This window comes from Lichenostomus cassidix, chromosome 4A, assembly GCF_008360975.1.
Source record: "Lichenostomus cassidix isolate B80296 chromosome 4A, HeHo_3.0, whole genome shotgun sequence".
Lineage (NCBI taxonomy): Eukaryota > Metazoa > Chordata > Aves > Passeriformes > Meliphagidae > Lichenostomus > Lichenostomus cassidix.
In genome coordinates this window covers 6,322,617-6,340,998 of record NC_139485.1, presented here as the reverse complement: position 1 = coordinate 6,340,998, position 18,382 = coordinate 6,322,617, and the positions used below count along the sequence as shown (strand labels likewise).

Here is an 18,382-nt window from a genome sequence, read left to right as displayed (position 1 = left end):
CATTGTATGTGACTAAAATCAAACAGAGCTTGTTACAGGTAACAGTGCAAACCACCATATTTATGTGGTCTATAAAAGACAGAAGAACAGCATTGCACCACTACACCCCGTTACAAAAGCAAGTCACCATGTTAGTGGTCATACTCGCATATTAGTTTTAGGTTCCCAGTAGACATCATTAAAAAAAAAAAACAAAAAACAAACCAAAAAAGTCAATCAAGAGGAGAACTGCCAACTGCAGAATAAGGGTATTAAAACTATAGAAAAATATCTATCACCCCAATTGAAACCTTAAATCTTCATAACAGATGATTGTTGAGAGGGGAAAAAAGTCAACCACAGACCAATGTAATCAAGAGACTGATTACTTGACTGAGGAAAAAATTAGTATCCTATGCATAGAGAGCTTTCTTTTTGGATTACAGTGACAAATGCTTCCTGATCTTTCTAAGACCTGCACACATTTCCTGATGGTTCATTCAACAGGCCTTACAAGAGGCAAAGATTTTCTTAAGTAGGTGCTTGAAACCGCATTGGCATTTTTAGCGGAAAATCAAAACAGTTCCTTAGGTCCTGGTTTGTGCTTTTAAGAATGTAGTTTCAAGCATAAAAGTTTTAAAAATCAGGGCAGGAGCCTTTGGGAAGGCAGTACACAAAAGAAACTCAATACAGTAAGCAGACACAAGTAACTAAACAAATTAAAGCATGCTTGGGTCAGGACAGCTGCTGTAGTTTTCTTCATGTCATTTAAAAACCTTTATTTATTTTAGATATTTTTCCTGATGAAAGTACTTTATACCTTTCACCTTTCCTATAGTAGCAAAGCCACTACTGAATGCTACTAGCACTATGCAAGAAGGGAATAACTTTAGAGTTTGGTTCAGGTCTTCAGTTTCTGAAATCCAGTTTTATCACATACATTTCCTGACAACTGGCTTCCATTTTCCTCTGTCACAATACAGAATTATTTGAACATATTTTAAAATTAGTTATGCTAACCTGTACTTCAAGAGCAGTCACAGTGTTAGATGATAGATACCCATTAGAAGGAACAAGTTAGAGTCATTGAATCCTTTATACAACATTTTTGTAAAAATTTAAACATCATTTTGAGAAGCAGAAAACGTACCAGTCCAGTGATATCTGTCATTACTCATTTTTCATACACTCAACATGATTATTCATTACTCAAAAATGACATAGTTAAATGCTAACTCTTGCTAAAATATTGATCATAATATGTGGGGGCATATAATTTATCTGAATCAAGTGAAATATGTTTTCCTCAGCAAGATGATGAAAGCTTGTCTCATTACAGCATCATTTCTACTGAAGTTTCCACCATTAGTTAGTTTAATGACTCTGTGAACATTTTAATTGAGAAGATCCCTGTGTAAGCTGCTCATTCAAGACACATGGATGGGTTTAGATTTGAGAATGAGAGAAATGTGCAATCAGCTGTGCTCAGCCTGAGAGCTCAGGCAGAAGGCAGAGAACCAGGTACTACAAAATACCCAGATCAGGAAGGACAGGAGAATTTGGAGAGGAAAAGGCAAGGTGTGGCACACCAGGAGATATTAAAGGATGTAACTTGCAAGTAAGAATACTCAGGCTGGCAATGTGGTGTGTAAATATGTGTTTGCTTAAATTGTTCTCACCCCCTGGAAAAAAAAAATGCACTGAGGCCAGTGGAAAACTATACTGCCCTTTGAAAGTCAAACCTGATAAGAAAAGGTAAACATGGCTATGACCAGCCCTGGTTTCACTCTGAATATGTATTTCATAAAGGAGAACTAATTAACCCACACTCTTGCATCATCCCCTGCCTGCACATGATTCACATACATTCAAAGGAAAACTCAGAGTAAACCACTATTTAATATCAGCTGCATGTATCTGGTCAGCAGATCTGTTAAAGTGGTGCTCTGCTGTCCTCTGTGGGGATATGAACTGGGCCTTTAGACTTCCATGAAGTCTGGTATTGCTGTCAGGAGTGCCACACAAAAGCGCTGACACCAAAAGAACTTGTGGCTAATCTTGTCCTTGCGACTGATGAATTACAGAAGGGGTTGCTACTGTAGATTATGTTCCCTCTGTACAAGTGGAAGTGGGGTCAATCCCACCTGTACATGCACTTCTCTAAAAACAGAATAGTCCAGGAGGAAAATGGATACATGTCCTTATCTAATCAGAGAAATATCCCAAGGATGGTGAAATATTTTTATTTCTAATTCCTAGCTACTGAAACAAAAGCTAAGAAGAGCTTGAGTGATTTGCCTGAAAATCAGGTAGTTCTACGTATTTCAGTCTGAACATCAGATCAAGCAATTGGGCAAGAAGAAACAGCCTCAAGTTGTGCCAGGAGAGGTTTTAGATTGGATATTAAGAAAGATTTCTTCACCAAAAGGTCTGTCAAGCATTGAACAGGCTGCCTGGGGAAGTGGTGGAGTCACTGGAGGTATTTACAAGATGTGTAGATGTAGCCCTTGGGGACATGCTTTAGTGATGGGCTTGGCAGCATTTGGTTAACGTTTGGACTCAATGATCCAAAAAGTCTTTTCCAACCTAAACAAGTCTATGAGTCAGCTACATGGAAGCATTGCTACCACAGTACATCTTGCATTTATTAATAGAAATAGCAGAGAAAAGCACAGCAGTTTAAAAATTTCTATTAGGAAAAATGGAAGAGGAAGAATCTCTGAATATTTCTCAGTATGCTATTTTATTAAGTGCATCCAAATCTGGAAATCTTAAGCCTAGAAAAGAGGAAAAAAATTAAACCTAATAGGATCCATTCTAAACAACCACACATTTTACATAAAGAAAATGAAGTGTTTGACATAAATACTTCATAAGGAAGATAATTTACATTATTTTCACTTTGTTTCTGATTATTTGATATAATATACAACTCTGCATTCATTTCTGACTTGTTTGATAGAACCTTTGCTGAACCTCTGCAAAATCATACGCATGCAGGATCAAAACAGAGAGATGGGAAGTAGAATGTGCTTCATTATAGCAAGTACAGCTCATCTCCTCCTCCACAACACAATTTATTAGTATCTAATAGAATTGTAATGTTTCTCATTCTACATTTTTACAGCTGCATCAAAATATTAAAGTGTGAATTGCAATTAAACTCACACGGTGCTCTTAGCATAATTTCCCTTGTATTAATACTTAGCAAACCAAGTTATTGGCATAATATTACTCTTGATACTGGTTGTCATAAAGGGATAAAGCCTCCAAATAGTAATAAAGTATATTTTACTGAAGAGAGAGCAGCAGTACAAAAAAACATTATGCTACTGGAGTTGTTAATTTCTGTGGAAGGGGGTGGGGAGAGAAAAGCTTTTGACTCCTTAAATTATAGTTTGCAGGTTAGTACACCAACTCACTTTAATCTCACTAAACAGGTAATTTACTTGCTTTCTGAAAGCACCCATGTGCAAGGAAATGCTAGTGCACTCCAGGGATGATTCTAAGATTGATTGCTTGGCTCTAGTCACCAATAATGGTATGAATTCTGCTATGCTCTACCTTAAATGCATCGGAAATATTTAAAGATTGTAGAGGGGTAAAAACGGAGAGGCAATATTTGTTTCCTATAACCTCAATTAATGTGTGTGTGGTCTGCTTGACAAAAGAATTTTGAATCCGAAGGGCTGAACTCCTGCTTTCAAATGGCAATAGATACATTGACTTGGGATAGAACAATTGCAGGTGTGATATCCCTGCTTATGTTATCCCTTAGGAAATTTGGAAGTTATTTTGTATTTCCCAGCTGCTCCTTACATTTGCAGTTGGCTGTAGCTTTTTGTGGTTTATAGTTTGGAATTGAACTCTGCAAAAATGTGCTCAGGGGAGAAATGGAAAGCTTTAGTATATTCATATGGAGGGAAAAAAGTGGCTAAATTAAATGCCATTAAATGGACATGACTTAGATAAGCTTGTCTGGGCTGGATAGTTCTATAAAAGTATCTGGAAGTAGAATTTAAATGTCAGTAATTACATTTTTCCTGCTTTATTTAGGAACACACCAGGTAAAACAAATGATTTGATATTCTAAAGTGCTGACCCATAGTGTAACCAGAAGTGGAGCTGCAGTATGGGCCAACATGTCTGATCAGGCTGTGCCTGATTACCAAGGGCTGGAAGCAGTGCAGATTTGGCCATGCAGGCTGCAGCCGAAAACCCAGTGAGGTTGTGCGTGAGTGAGTCTCCCCTGTAAATCATCTCATGAAAACAAAAGACCATTTTATTAAGTTAACAATAAAATCCCAGTCTCAGGGTGATGCTGAAGGAGGTTTTGAAAGATTATCTTGACTTATTTCAGATAGGCTTGTGGTTTTGCTAACATCCAGTATGTGTTATTGATAAAGAACTCTCTTAGTTATTTCCCTCAGACTTGCAAAGCTGTTTCTGTCAGTGGAGATTTCTCTTCCTTCCTTCCTTCCAGAAGTCCCTTTGCACCATGATTAAATACCAGGGCAGGAGAGGTGAATCTGAACAGACCTGCAGATTCAGGTCCATGCAGTTTCACACATCATGGAACAAAATACAAATAAAACAAACCTTCCAAATCTGCTGCAAACTCCAGTCCTACCTTCCATTGATGTCAGATTGTTTTTAACAGATTTGGCTTCAGTCTGTGACAATTACTGATGATAGATCCTCTGATCTGGGTAGGCTGAACATGAGGAGTCTGTATCACAGCCCACAGAATCAACACTGTGGTGTCTGGGATTTGCTGTGTCATTCATGAACTGCCAAGATAACTGCATCATTGCAATGTGTCACACATTTCATCTTTTTCCTCCCCTTTCCTTCTCCCTCCCTTATATTTTATCTCCCAGAAATTTAATCTCTCCTGCATAAGCCACCAGCTACCAGAATAGACCAAAGTACTTGAATATGATGAAAAGGCCATTAATTGCCGCTAGCCTGACCTCCCATCACAGGCTGCCTCCTTCCTCACTCAGCGTGGGGAGGTTAATCTGCTAATTCTGTGCTGCCGTATCCAGCACAGTAATCACTCCTGAGCTGCAGCAATGGTGACATTATTTTGCTCATGAGGCTATGAGGACATGGTGAGCTAAGGACTACAAAAGTAGTATGGTGACAGTCTATATTTAAAAAAAAAAAATTGTTAAGTATTCAAGGGTCTAGTCCAAAGTTTATTTAAATTCAGTAGAAGTTTCAAATGTGGCCCCTAGTATCTTCAGCATATCTTGGAAAGACCTTGAGCACCCAGGGCTGTGGCTAAGTGTACCCATCTAAGTTTGGCTGAAAGTAAAATTCTCCATTCTTTCTCCTCTATTCCTCATGGCATGTTTCCTAACAGTATAATTTAGAGAAAAATGATCAAAATATCATTAAGAAATGTCAGTACTCTCAGCCAAGCTCCTTTCAGACATAGAAGCAGTGTGTGGCAGGCATAATAAAGTCATGATTAGGAGCGTCCTTTAAATCACAGGAAAGGGAGGCAGAGTAGACGTGTCCTGTTCCATCTCTGAACAGACTCCTTGTGTGCCTGAGAACAAATATGTAACTAGCAAATGTCTGGGCATAACTCAATTCTTTCATGCCTGTAAAGATATCAATACCTCTGCATTACCCAGCAATAGCAGTAATGCCATCATTTTCTCCCTGTACATCCAGAGCCACGGACAAACCAACCAAGAAGCTCAGGCCAGTTTTGGGGCCAAGGAGAGGCAAAGCAGCAGCTGAACCACACAGCATGAGAACAGAGACTGATGGAATCCTGGGCATTAGCAATGGACACAGTTACGTCAGAGTTAGATGTAGTTTTACCCTGGGAAATGGAGAACAGTGAGGAAGGGGCAGAGGACCTAGAAGAGTCATCATACTAAAGAAAGTGTTCTGCATGAGGACCACCAGTTCTCAGTCTCCTCCCAGCCCTGTTTCTGCTAGCAAGCCCACACACACAAACCAAGGCAGACATGCATGTGAGAAGTGATCCATTTGTCCCACAATAATGCTACTCTAATTAGCCATTTATCTTTAGCAGTTAGAACTACATCTGAAAAGAAAAATACATTCTTCATTGCTTGCTCTTTTCCTACAAAGGAATAACAGCATGGCCTCTGTGGGAAACACACTCAATAAATTAATTTGGGTAACACCAGGAGCTTTGTGAAACAGTGTTTAACAGCGAGTCCAAGAGAAACTGAGAAGAGGTTGTATGCTAAGATAATCAAGCACATCTCTGTGTGTAGCACTACATTTGTGTTGACTGCTTCACATTTTGAAGGAAAAACCCAAGAGACAACAGAAAGGGGTGAGCCCTCAGAGCATTATTCCAGGGTGTTATTCTTGGCTCACTTCCAGAAGGTGGATATTTCTATTCTAGGACACAAATATCTCATTTTGGATTCCTTTAGTCTTTTTAGAAACAATAGCTCACCTATTATATTTGGCAGACTGTGCTAAATCCTCTTCCCTGTGTAGATACCCCCTTAATTATAAGGAGCCTATTCTTAGGTCCAGGTAAAATATGTGACAAATCTAGACATGAATTAAAGGAAAACATGTGCATGAAGTACTTAATTTAATCCTCTGTCAAGGGTGCTGTGGAATTCTGGATCTTAACTGTAGCCCCAGCCTAGAACCAGTGGCTAGAGAGATGCAGAAGCTTAAGTTCACTTGTGGCAACATTGCCGTGGGTGTGCCCATGTCACTGTCAGTCACAGAACAGGTACCCAGGAGTGTTTCCGACAAGGAAGCTCCTGATCCTCAGACACTATAAAGGAGTGGGGTCAATCCTGTCAAAGGGTTCTCTGTGAGCCTTTTTCTCTCTCAAAACAAGCCCTTCAAATCCTAAATCCACCTATATCTAGGCTGCCAGATTTGAAGCAGATCCCGGATTGTTTTACTTCCTAAGTTTGGACATTGCAAACAAACAAAAAAAACCCCAAACCAATCCAAACCCACAAAGTAATGCACATGGGAGCTGTGAGCTTTTCTTAAAGCTGAAATGATTCTTTCATTAAACAAAATATTTCTGTTAGCCCACTCTTGCTGTAAATATAATCAGTGCCAAAAGGTACATTGGCTTTCCTAGCCTCATTTGTCCAGCTTAGTCATAAAATGGTAATGAAGCCAAAGCCCAGATGCCAGCTAAAACTGTGGCAAAGCCACAGGTGAAGACTAGATTGTACTGTTCTTCTGGTGCAAAGAGTGAATAAAGGCACCGAAAAAGGATTTGACTTATAGACAAGGTGACAGTATTTCTGAAATAAAAGATTGGAATATTTTCGCGGTGACTTTTTTAGGGTCATAAAGAAGACAAAATGCCCATTTGCCAAGGATGCGTGCTGGTGGTGTTATTGCCAGCCCGCGAGGCGATAGCAACACTTGCATATCACTTCCAGTGCAGGTTTATTTCCAGACACTCTGTGTTCTGAAGACATTCATCATACGCCGCCAAACTAACGTTAACATCCACTTTGAGCAAAGGAACAGATTTAAATGTCTCTGCTGATCCGACTTTTTCTCTCTTCTGTTCAGCAGACACATCACTTGTTCTGCTGGACTGTTTATTCCTGGCAAACATGGAACAAATTCTTCTCAGCCTTGGAAAACAGGCAGCTTGTAGTTATTAAGACAGAAAGAGAAGTAAAAGAAGAAAACCAGGTCCCTGAGGTGTCAGGAAAAAAGGAATTGCTGGGATATCACGACAGAAGAAAAAAAAAAAATCAAGATTGTCCCAAGTTTTGTTATAGAAGAGACAAGCAGGAAGGATCTTCAAAAGGAGGTACAGATTACATTACAGTGCTATACTGCGACTTCTCCCAGCTGCCAAAGGGATGGCAAATCCAATAGCTCACGACCAGAAATAAAGAGCAATTGTAGCTGGGCAGGAGAAAATTGATACCTTTAAATGTATCATCTCTTATGCTGGTGCCTCCCAGCAAAGAACAGAAGCTGGACTGGTGTATTTCTCATGTAAACTTATGGCATCCTGCTTAATTCCACTTTTATTTAATGCCTCTGTCCTTTATGTGGCATTAACTTTAATGTAATATTGAAGGCTGTGGATTTTTTTTTTAATAGCATCATAAGTGTAAATGTAATAGTTATATAACAATAATAATAAATCAAGAATGTACTAGAGTCACTGCAATAACTAATAATAGCATTAAGACACAGTCTATGATGTATCTAAAGTTCAGTACCTTAGAGAGTTAATTAAGTCCTAAGTTAATTGGCAATGATCTTATTTCTAGACAGGAAGTGTAGCCGATTATCTTGTTTATGCTTTAACAAGTAACTGAGGTCATAACAAGACTTTTTGGGGTGTTATTGATTGATTTGTAATTTGTTAATTAATTTTGATTGACTTTACAAGTATCCTGCTTAATTCTTTGCTTCTAGGGAAATGCAGCTACTGACACGACTGGTGGCAAAGTCAAGTCACTGTCCCCATTTTCACTGTATGAAATGTGTAGTTTTCATAACTACACTTGTAAGATGCCACACTTACAAAAAAAAAGCTTTTGTGATAAAGTGCAAATCAACTTACTGTTTCTATAACTTCATGCCTACCTTTACCCATCGTAGAGTACACAGTAACATCAGAGATGCCAAATTGCATTTAACCATCTTGACAAGCACTGCTATGTCACTTGGTATGTTTCTCTCATTAATTGTACAGACATTACCATCTTATTACTTTAGGAAATTATTGATTTGACAAGTACTTAATGAATAAATATATGAAAACCAAACCCAGGTAATTTTTCCAGATTGGAATTGTAGTGAAGAAAACCAGTCCTTTGCAAGGTGACTTGTTTTCATCCCAGCAACATCTTGAAGCTTTTTTAATTGCAAGTGATTTCTCCCCACATAGCCTTATCCAGAACCAATCCATCAGTTATTGCACAGATTTTAAAAAACTAAGCATAGTGTTAAAATTCAGCTCACAGGAAAGAAGCAGCCCAAGAGGACCTTTCGCTCGTGGCACCTCCAGCAAAGAAATTCTTTAGCTGCACTGTCACATAACAAGAGATAAAGTTAACAACTCATTTACCTTGCCTAATGCCATTTGAGACCAGAATACAGGCACAGGGTAGTAAAATGCCAGCAGTGGGTGACAGTGCATGGGTGTGCATCTGCCTGGGACAGGCAGAGTGGGGTGAATTGGGCAGCAGAGCTTCTGCTGCTGTGAATTTCCATGTCCTGTGGGAGAGCTGCACAGCACCACTGCTGATGCACCTCCTGCCTGCAGTGCCCCAGGGGATCAGTCACACAAACAGAGGTTCTGCTCCATGCAGACTGGTCTGGGTAACATAGATGGCCTTCCTTTACAAGGCAGATTAACCCTGATATAATTAAAAGCCACAAATGATATGCAGGAAATTCATATCTGCCACTACAGAATCAGGGGAAAAATCAGTTCCAGAAGGACAGAGTTTGAACTGAGAAAAAGTAACAAGATTTTTTTTTTTTTTAAGATTACAAGTGCCAATTGAAATGCTAACACTTTTCATAAAAGGCCAAAGAAGCGCAGATATGACCATATTTGAACCACTACTGCCCAGGCAGCAAACAGCAAATGGTATAAAATTGAAACTACTTTTCTACTGTAGGTACAGAGCAGTCCCACAGTGATATAAATACTTTCCTTCCCTATCTTCATTCCCACTTCAAGTTCAGTCTCTTTTTTTCTCATTAAAAATCCCATAGTTCAGGAATTAATTGACAAACCAGCATGTTTTTCCCCCCTTTGTTAATGGGCCTGTTCTCACTTAACAAAATATGGTGGCAATTTAGAAATTATTCTTTACATTGACACAGCACTCTTCTCCTTAATTATGTTTTATTTCATTGCTAGAGTTTTCTACTTCCTTCAAGTCCCACTTCAATATCCCTTGAGTACCACTATTTCACACTATTCTGATTTTGGGCTGTACAGTTCATAGCAAAGCATTAATTTTCACTTTTATAATATATTCAGTGTTGAACACTACCAAACACTCCACCCTGACCCCCTTTGTAGCTGGATCCATACTTCCCCAGTATGACCAGTCTCTCCAATAGTGGAAGGTAGAAGTTATCCTTTGGATAAACACTTCCCTTCTAAGAACGTTATAGGCTGATTTACCACACTTGTCTCCAACAGAGGTAGCACCAACTTTCTACATCAAACTGCTTCCAAAACTTGCAGCATTTTGGAGGCAGCCAGCCCAACACTGAGGGAGGGCATTTATTCACACATGCTGAGATTTAGTCCAGGGCTTCGTTTACATTACAGGTAGATTTATTTCCTAAGAATCAAAGCACCAGCTCTAGTTGGAAACATGCATTTTGCCACTCTCTTATCTAGAAATCAAGTCCATCCATTTAAGAAACTAAACCAAGGTATGATGTCCCCACTATTACTGTAGGAGGGTTCAGGAATAAATGAGCATTTTATAAGGAAAAGCTATGGTAGTTTTGTCTTGCTGATTATAATTTTCCCTACTCTTATGATGTATCTGTCACAATTGCATCCTTGAAGCTTAGTACTTGGCTATGAGCACTTATCCTTTCTTTCCACACTTGCAGCCTAATTTTTAAAGTAGTAGGGTGAATTTTTATTTCACTGGAGAGGGAGAGTGCTTCCTTGCTTACGCTTTCAGCTTTTGTGGTACAAACACCTTCCACCTAGCAATCTTCTCCCTACCCACCTGACACAGGGGAAATCCCCTATACCTAAATATTAAGTCAACACTCTCCCCACCCTCACCTCACCAGGAATTTTGCTTCTTCTATAATCTAAAGCAAGTGAAACAAGTAAGGAGACAATATTTTGGGATGGCCCTATCTTTATTTTATACCATCTGAAACAACTGAGCCTCTTCTTTCTCAGCTGGAAAATATAACAATATAAAACTCTCATGGTTTAAAAATCAAAATTACTTAGAGTCAACTGCAGTTATAAAAATAAAACACACTTTAAAAAGTAATAACAGTAATGTCATGCTATATAAGACCTAGAACACAGATGAGTGGTTATCAAGATTTTATCATCATATATATTGATACAAAAGTGCAATATACAACATATTTAACTCCCTTTCAGCAGACTGAAATAGTTCTTTCAGTAGAATGACTAGAGAGAAATCCTTCACAAGTTTATTCCCAGGGGTAAAGCCTGACCTCAGATGTACTTGCACTGTGCAACACACATCAAAGCAGAGGAGCCCAGAGTGGCACAGGGAACCCAGATGCAGGGGATGAGCCACGTGTGTGAGGTGTCTCATCAGTGCTCATTAAGGCTGATTGGCTGTGACAAAGCACTGTGGCAGCACAGCCCCATGAGGCTGGTGTTTCACTGCTGGAACTGGGAGCTGTGTTTGGCCCAGTGACTCCACACACCAGTGGATCAGGGTTAATCTGAGCTGCTCTTGCCCCCCTTACACCATTTTAAGGCTGTTCATATTTCTGTATGCATGAAGGCAGGGGCCAGCACAAGGTGCTGCTGCTGGAGAACAAACTAAAGTACCATGACAAAAGACAGTGCTGGCAAATTCTTCTGGGCAGCTTTGCTCTGCATGCCAGGCCAGCACTTACACTGTTCTTCTTGGGACAGCCTAAGCAAGACAATTCAATAGAAGAATTTGTTTTTATGATCCCACCCGAATGTTATGTTCTACTTCAAAATGTAGCTAAGCTATGAAACCATTATGCCACCAATTTTTCTCTTTTCCTGGTCTATGCTCTTTGGAGACAAGACTGCCAGTAGCATTTCTGCAAACTCTGCAAAAGCTCTTCTTGCCTAGTCAACATATAGTCAATTAAAAATGTATTAATAGTCACAATCCTCAGATATGTTCATTTACATAACAAGAGGGCCAAATGGTACCTAGTCTGTGCCGCCTTTTTCTGAACATATATAAAATTCCTGGAGGGCACTGTAAAGGTTTGGTTGTTTCCTAAACTGTAGTGCCTGCACTGATGCTGTTTCTAGTACATGTCAGTTTGCTCCCATTCTTCTTAATTACAAGTGGGACTTCAAATGAAACAAATTAAATTCTGATGAGGTATGCAACTCTTAACAAAACTAATACCCTGCTCACAAATGCCATGCAATTTATGAGTAGTGTCCTCTGGGTAACGACCAAGACAAAATGCAGAGCTACAGATGCAAAAGAAGTTAAAGCAGATTGGCCTAGATTTGATTCTGGGATTTTGGTTTTTCTTTTTTTTATTCTGTGTGATTTTAATAACTGGAACTAATCATTGGTCTTTGTATAAACATGAGGCAAAAAGGCAGGATTATCAGGGTCATCTTACTTCATGAACACAAAAATATGTAGGTAAACTCCATCAAATACAATCTGTCCCCAGAAATCATCATTTTATGAACTGTTGCAGCAATCTCATTTTTATCAACCATTTACTTGCATCGCTGATGATGGGGACATGAGCAACCCATGATCCTTCTGCCAGAAATAAGTGTTACCCACAACACAAGGTGTGCAAGAAACTCATCAGCTGCACTCAATTGTCCTGTTGATCAACTTTGGGCAAGGCTACAAGCACTAAAACCCCAAAGAGATGCACCCGGCCCCAGCAATGCAGCCCACGCCCCCAGCTAGGGGTGTCTGCCTCGGCTGCTCAGGTCAAGACAGATCTTTTGATGTGAGTCTGGATCAAACTGGGCCATGTCACAATTCAGTTTGCACTAAAAGGGAGCCCATTTGCCTGCTCCATCCACAGTGCAAGCCAGGACACAGAACCTGACCAGGCTGGAGCTGCTCTGAAGCACAAACACCCCAAGTCCAGACAAGGCAGGCCCCAGGTCTTCAGCACCAGCCTTTTCCCCTGCAAAGCTCTGTGTTTCCTGGGTGTGGGCAGGGAATCCAGCGTGTGCATACAAGTATTTTTTCTATGCAAAGAAATATTTCTGGTTTTTAGGCTGGGGGTCAGAGTCTTTTAGCAAAGAAACTTTTTTCAATTAGAAAGCTCTTTTTGCTGTAGTGTTCACATTCCAGCCATTGTCTCATCACTTATTTCCCTTTTCCCAGCTGTGTCTTAGCCAATTCTCTTCTCCCACCCCTCTCTTGGTTATGGTCTTATATTTTGTTTAATTTCAGAACCTTCTGTTTCTTTGAAGGCTTTTGGTTGGGTTTTTCTTTTGAGGGGGTGAGGGAGAGGGGGAGGAAAGTTCAGTTTATAAGGTCCTGATCTTGTTATCCGACCCATTTCCCCTGTCCAGTTTTCAGTTGTTACAGTCATATACAGCTGCCCTCTGCAAATTAATATTACCATTGCTATGCTTCAGTGCTTTGTGTTTCCAGGCCCTTTAAACCTCTTACTTTAGAACAGTGTTGTGCAATAACATATTGAATAAATGAGTAACCACTTCAAACTGCTCTTGTATTTATGAATAACCAGAGAAATTTCTTTTTTGACAGTGAACGAGAGATTAGATGCACTTTAAAGGCTCCTAAAGTGTATTTTCAGTTGCTACCAGATGAAATCAAAGGGACAAAATTACTTTTTCCTACTTAAATATTTCATTGATTTTTCTTAGAACACCATCCTCTCTCTCCAAGGTGTGCATGATGATTCCCCAGCTATACCATAAGGCAATATTTACAGATCCAGACCTGATCTGTGTATTTATAAAGAATGACCCACAGTAATGTTAAATGCATTTTAATGCACATATTCTACCTGTATAGACTAGTGCCCAGGAACTTGATAACAGAAGAAGTGAATTTGAGTTTCTGCCTGACAGGCCTGTCTGCAAGAGCTGTGTCTGCAGCACTAAATTACACCCATATTCTGGCTGCCATTGGCTTCACACACCCCATGCACATTAATTGCTGCAACCAGAAACAAAATTGAGAAAAGCATGTGGGACTGTGCATGAAAGGGGGGCACATTTATTGAAATTCATGTACTGCTCTGCTTGATTCCCCAAGCCACACGTGGGAACACTCAGCCATAGGCGGCTGCATCTCTGTCTCAGGGAGAAGGAGGAACTGGGGCAGAACTGTTCCACTGTGTGGTTTCACTGTTGGTCACAGCTTTTCAGACATGCAAGGCATAAACCAAGAGCTTGGCCTGTTGGGTTTCAGTGCCTACAAACACAGAATAAAATTCACCTAGAGCTACAGTGGCAATTGTGTGCCAATTGATGTGCAGGTAATCAGACCTCAGCTGTTTTCCAAAAGTAAAAAGCAAAGCCTTACAAGTTCTCATCACATAAAAGCAAAATAAGCTTATGCATTCCTTCAAACTGTGTTGCCCAGATGTGCCAACAACCTGCCCAGCATTTTAGTGACAAACCTCTTTAGTCTCTCCAACACAGAAAGAGCAAAACAAGCATTTCCAAATGAAAAAAAAAAAAAAAAAAAAAAAAAATCAACTTCCTATTGCACAGAAAGACCACACACAAGTACAGCAGCACCCATGGAAGCCTGCATGTGTGCTTTGGCTCTCACCAAAGCCTTGCACAGCCCTTTGCTGGTGCTGCTGCCTTAGAAGCACTGGCTATTTCAGCAGGAAACTGCACAGGGGCCATCCCTACATCAGAGTGGGCTTGAGAAGAAAGATGCTTTGATTTCAAAGGCCCATTTCTTAATTCTTAGCAACTGGTGTGAGTCAGGAGCTCCCTTCTAGTTGCTCCAGTGTAAAACCACTTTAGAGGGCAGATCCAAGTCTAGTCTTTCAACTTGCAGAAGCACCTGGACTCTGTCCAGGCTGGACTGGTTGGCTGTTTGCAGTTTGGAGCTGAAACAAGGAGAGAGCTGCATTTCACACAGTTCCACTGCTCATCTCTGAACCTGACAGAATACAGCCCTCAGGGAGGGTTACAAGTACAGTTTTTTCCTGGTTAGATTGAGTCTTGCAAGTGCAGATAACTTTTTAATATTTTAAAATACATTTTGAATTACAATTGTAATTAAGCAAGGAGATTTTTTCAGCATAATCACATGAAACGGCCCAAGCAATTTAGTGTTCTAATTTTTATATTCATAGAGCAAATATTAGACTGTCCAGTTACATTATTGAACAATAGATAACAACTCTAGGTCACACTGTATGTTCTTTTTAAGAAGATATATAACAACAAAGATTTAAAAAAGTATTCTTCTAAAATTACAGGGGTTTTCATATAATTTTTATTCTGCCTTCAAATTGTAATTCTAACAGGAGAATAAGCCAAATTGCTTCTCAACATTTTCAAACTACTGCTTGCAGGGGACTGGAACCCTAAGCTGAGACAACAACATATCTTCAATATGTCACTTAATATTTTCTTATTTATGTCAGACCCCTATGAACCCATTAATTCAAAACTAAAGGCATGGTGCAAGATTATGCATGAGTGTCATCTCCTAATTTAAAAAAGCTGATTAAATATATATTTGTTCACCACATGTTAGGAAAAAAAACATCATTCTGCCATTATTTCAGATACCATTTCATAGGCAGTCCTTAGAAACATCTACTTTGTGATAAATCATGTTTTTGAGAATCCCCAAACCCCACATTTTCCATAAATATGTTTCCTTGAGCACTCTGTATCAGTTCTGTGTTCATACTTAACTGGATCCTATCATACCACACTCTTCAGGAAGGCAGCTGCTTTTCTGTCTTTGGTGTTTTAAAAAAATTAAAATGAGACTTAACACTTTTAATTAGATGTTTAATTCATGCTTTTGTGAGCTATTTCCTTCCAATCTGAATTTTGTCACACAACTATAACAGTCTTTCCACTGCCAACTTTTTTTAAATGCTAACTCAGTGTCTCAAAGAATTTGTATTGCACAATTTGGTAAAGAATTTGAAAGTGAAAGTCTCATTTGTGAGTAAAGTAGGAACGCCTAGTAACTGGCACAAGCTGTGGCTGTAAAAATATGCAATGTTCAGAACAAAAACCCCTCCAAAACCAAGGGAACAGTTTAAACACATTTCATGGGGCATACAGTAAATACTAAGTTTAAGGGACTAGTTGAAAGAGCAAATTGAGCAGCACATGGCTCTTACTGATGAGATACAAGTATTTTACTACTTTTGTGGTTTTTACTTTTAAAGAAGCAAATGCAGAAATACTCCTCAAAAACCAAATGAGATGTGAGTCAGCTGTTTAAAGAAGGTGGCAAACAAGAGCCCAGTTTTCAGAAGGAGCTTCCTCTTCCCACCCTCCCTGGCACTCAGCACATTCACAGCATTGCTTTTCAAACCCTTCAGGAGCAGCTGAGTGTCATTCAGACAAATGATGTTCCCAATAAGAAAGCAGCACATACCATGCCTTTTTCTCTCCTGTCACTCAGTTATTGTTGCTCATCACAGGATGAAGATGAGCAGGATTTGGCCTGGCCTCAGGACAGAATAATGGATTATCACTAAGGGTAATAACAACACGTGTTCTGTAGGCCAAGAGCCCTCATTTTGCAGCACCTGGTGTTCATTGCCCAAAATGAGCAGCCCTGTTGAATCCACCTGTTAATCCTCTTGCTAACCAGGCAGCCCTGCTCACACTTTTCTGAGCTTGCTGTATCCATCCAGCCCTACTGTGGGCCTGGGTGAGTCTCTCCAAACTGCAGGCTTGAGCTGGGCTCAATAACAAATCCCATGGCTTGCCAAGACACAAGTCCCAGGCAGCTTCTATTCCACAATGGAGACAGAATTTTGAGGACTTTCTTGAGATACTTAAGGTTGTTTGAAACTGGTGGTTCTGCCGGGACACTACACTCTCCTTCAGAAAAAGTATTTGTACATATATGCTCATAAAAGCAGATTAAACAACCTTTGGATAGGTTGGCTGAGAGGTTTTGTACACTTTTAAAAAGTGACATTAACATGCAAAATCCAGACAGGCTAAGAAAAGTACAGTTCTGCCAACAGCACGTGCAGCATCACTAAGGGAAGGTAGGGGAAATATGAGAGTGCAGCCTGGACAGCCTGAGAACACACAGGTTCTTACCTTGTCTGATTCCTTCCTCTCCTTGGGGCAAGGTAAGTGGGTCACCACTTGAGTGGCCTTGTTTACATTCCTTCACATAACACCTTAGGTCACAATTTGAAAACACCCACAAAAATGTATATCACAATCAAACCTTTGCATAACCAGAATCTTCATTTCACTCCAGATAACTGTGCAAAAACCTGCTGCATCAATAATTTATTTACTTATGTGTTTACTTCAGTCAAATTCTTGGCAAAAGCAAGGCCAAAAGCTCAGCAGGCAGTGGGGGAGATGCTGCAGAGCTTCAGAGCCCCCAGTAGTGACACACACATGCAGAGGTTGGCAATCAACCCCTCACTGCAGCTGGGGACTGTGGGCTTGGGAGGACACATTGTGCACACTCACAAACATCTTGAAATTTGGCTTTCTCATCTGGGTGGCTGAGTTCAGAAAACCACTCCAGACACCTCTCAAAGTGTTTTCTCAACTGGGAGCCTAGTTAAGTCACTTCAGGCGGAATTGAAATCAAAGATGGTTTTCTGCATCCAGCTGAAATGGATTGTTTAGTGATTACAGAAATACAAACCTTCAAGAGGGCTGGGGTTCTGTGGAGAGGTAGAAAGGCTGGGAGCGGTCTGCATGAAAGAGAGTAAATAGTTTTGCGGGGGGAAAGGCATTTTTCTCTTTCAGCACAGCTACTAATGAAATAGCAAGAGCGGCTCACAAGGAAAACATGCAAACATTAGACTGCTGTGAATTATGCAGTTTGGTAAGAGATAAAATAATAATCGGCTCACCATCAAGACCAAATCCCCAGGCTGCTTGTAGGATCATGATCGGAGCGGTGTTGAGTCATCTCCTTTGCATAGCCCTGGGAACACGGCATTCCCAGCATTCCGGAGCAGCAGCCCAGCACCAGGAGAGCAGGCAGAGGTGTCCCCTGGCAAGGCACCTTGGAATGACCCACAGCTTCTCCCGCTGCTGGCTCCTGGCCACCTCCTGTCCCTTGATCTGCTCAGGAAGCCCTTCCCTCTCCCACCTGTGCAAGGCTGGGGCTTGCAGGCGGTGATGGGATGGGTCACGGCCAGCTGGGTTTAATTTGTGGCTGTAGGGAGGTGTCATTAGCTCGAGGAGCCCTCCCCGGCTGGCTGTAGTGAAGGAGCTGTTGCAGCAGTTCTAGACTGCCTGATAACCTCGTTGTCACCTCCCCAGGTGGCTGTAGGAAAAGTGGTGCAATTTTCTTTAGAAGGGCAGGAACCTGCAAAATAATTAAATATGTCAAGTCAGTCCAGTGTGTGGAGACCCCAGGGTAATTTGCTTCCTTTTATAAACCTGAACTTGATTTGCTTAATTTCTTTCTAGATGAACCTGAACACTGGCTTTCAATTCTCATGGCCTCTTATTTATTCTTTTTTAGACAGTTCATCTCTCCAGACACAAATCATAATT

General features: G+C 40.4%; 1 protein-coding gene across 1 annotated transcript in view; it reads right to left on the bottom strand.

Moving 5' to 3' along the window:
- The window catches only part of AFF2 (ALF transcription elongation factor 2), a 358,249-nt gene extending 340,367 nt beyond the window's left edge, over positions 1-17,882 (bottom strand). The window contains exon 1 of the mRNA XM_085060296.1: positions 17,731-17,882. The gene's annotated coding sequence lies outside the window, so the exon portion shown is untranslated. The remainder of the gene's footprint in view (positions 1-17,730) is intronic.
- Positions 17,883-18,382: the final 500 nt, after the last annotated feature.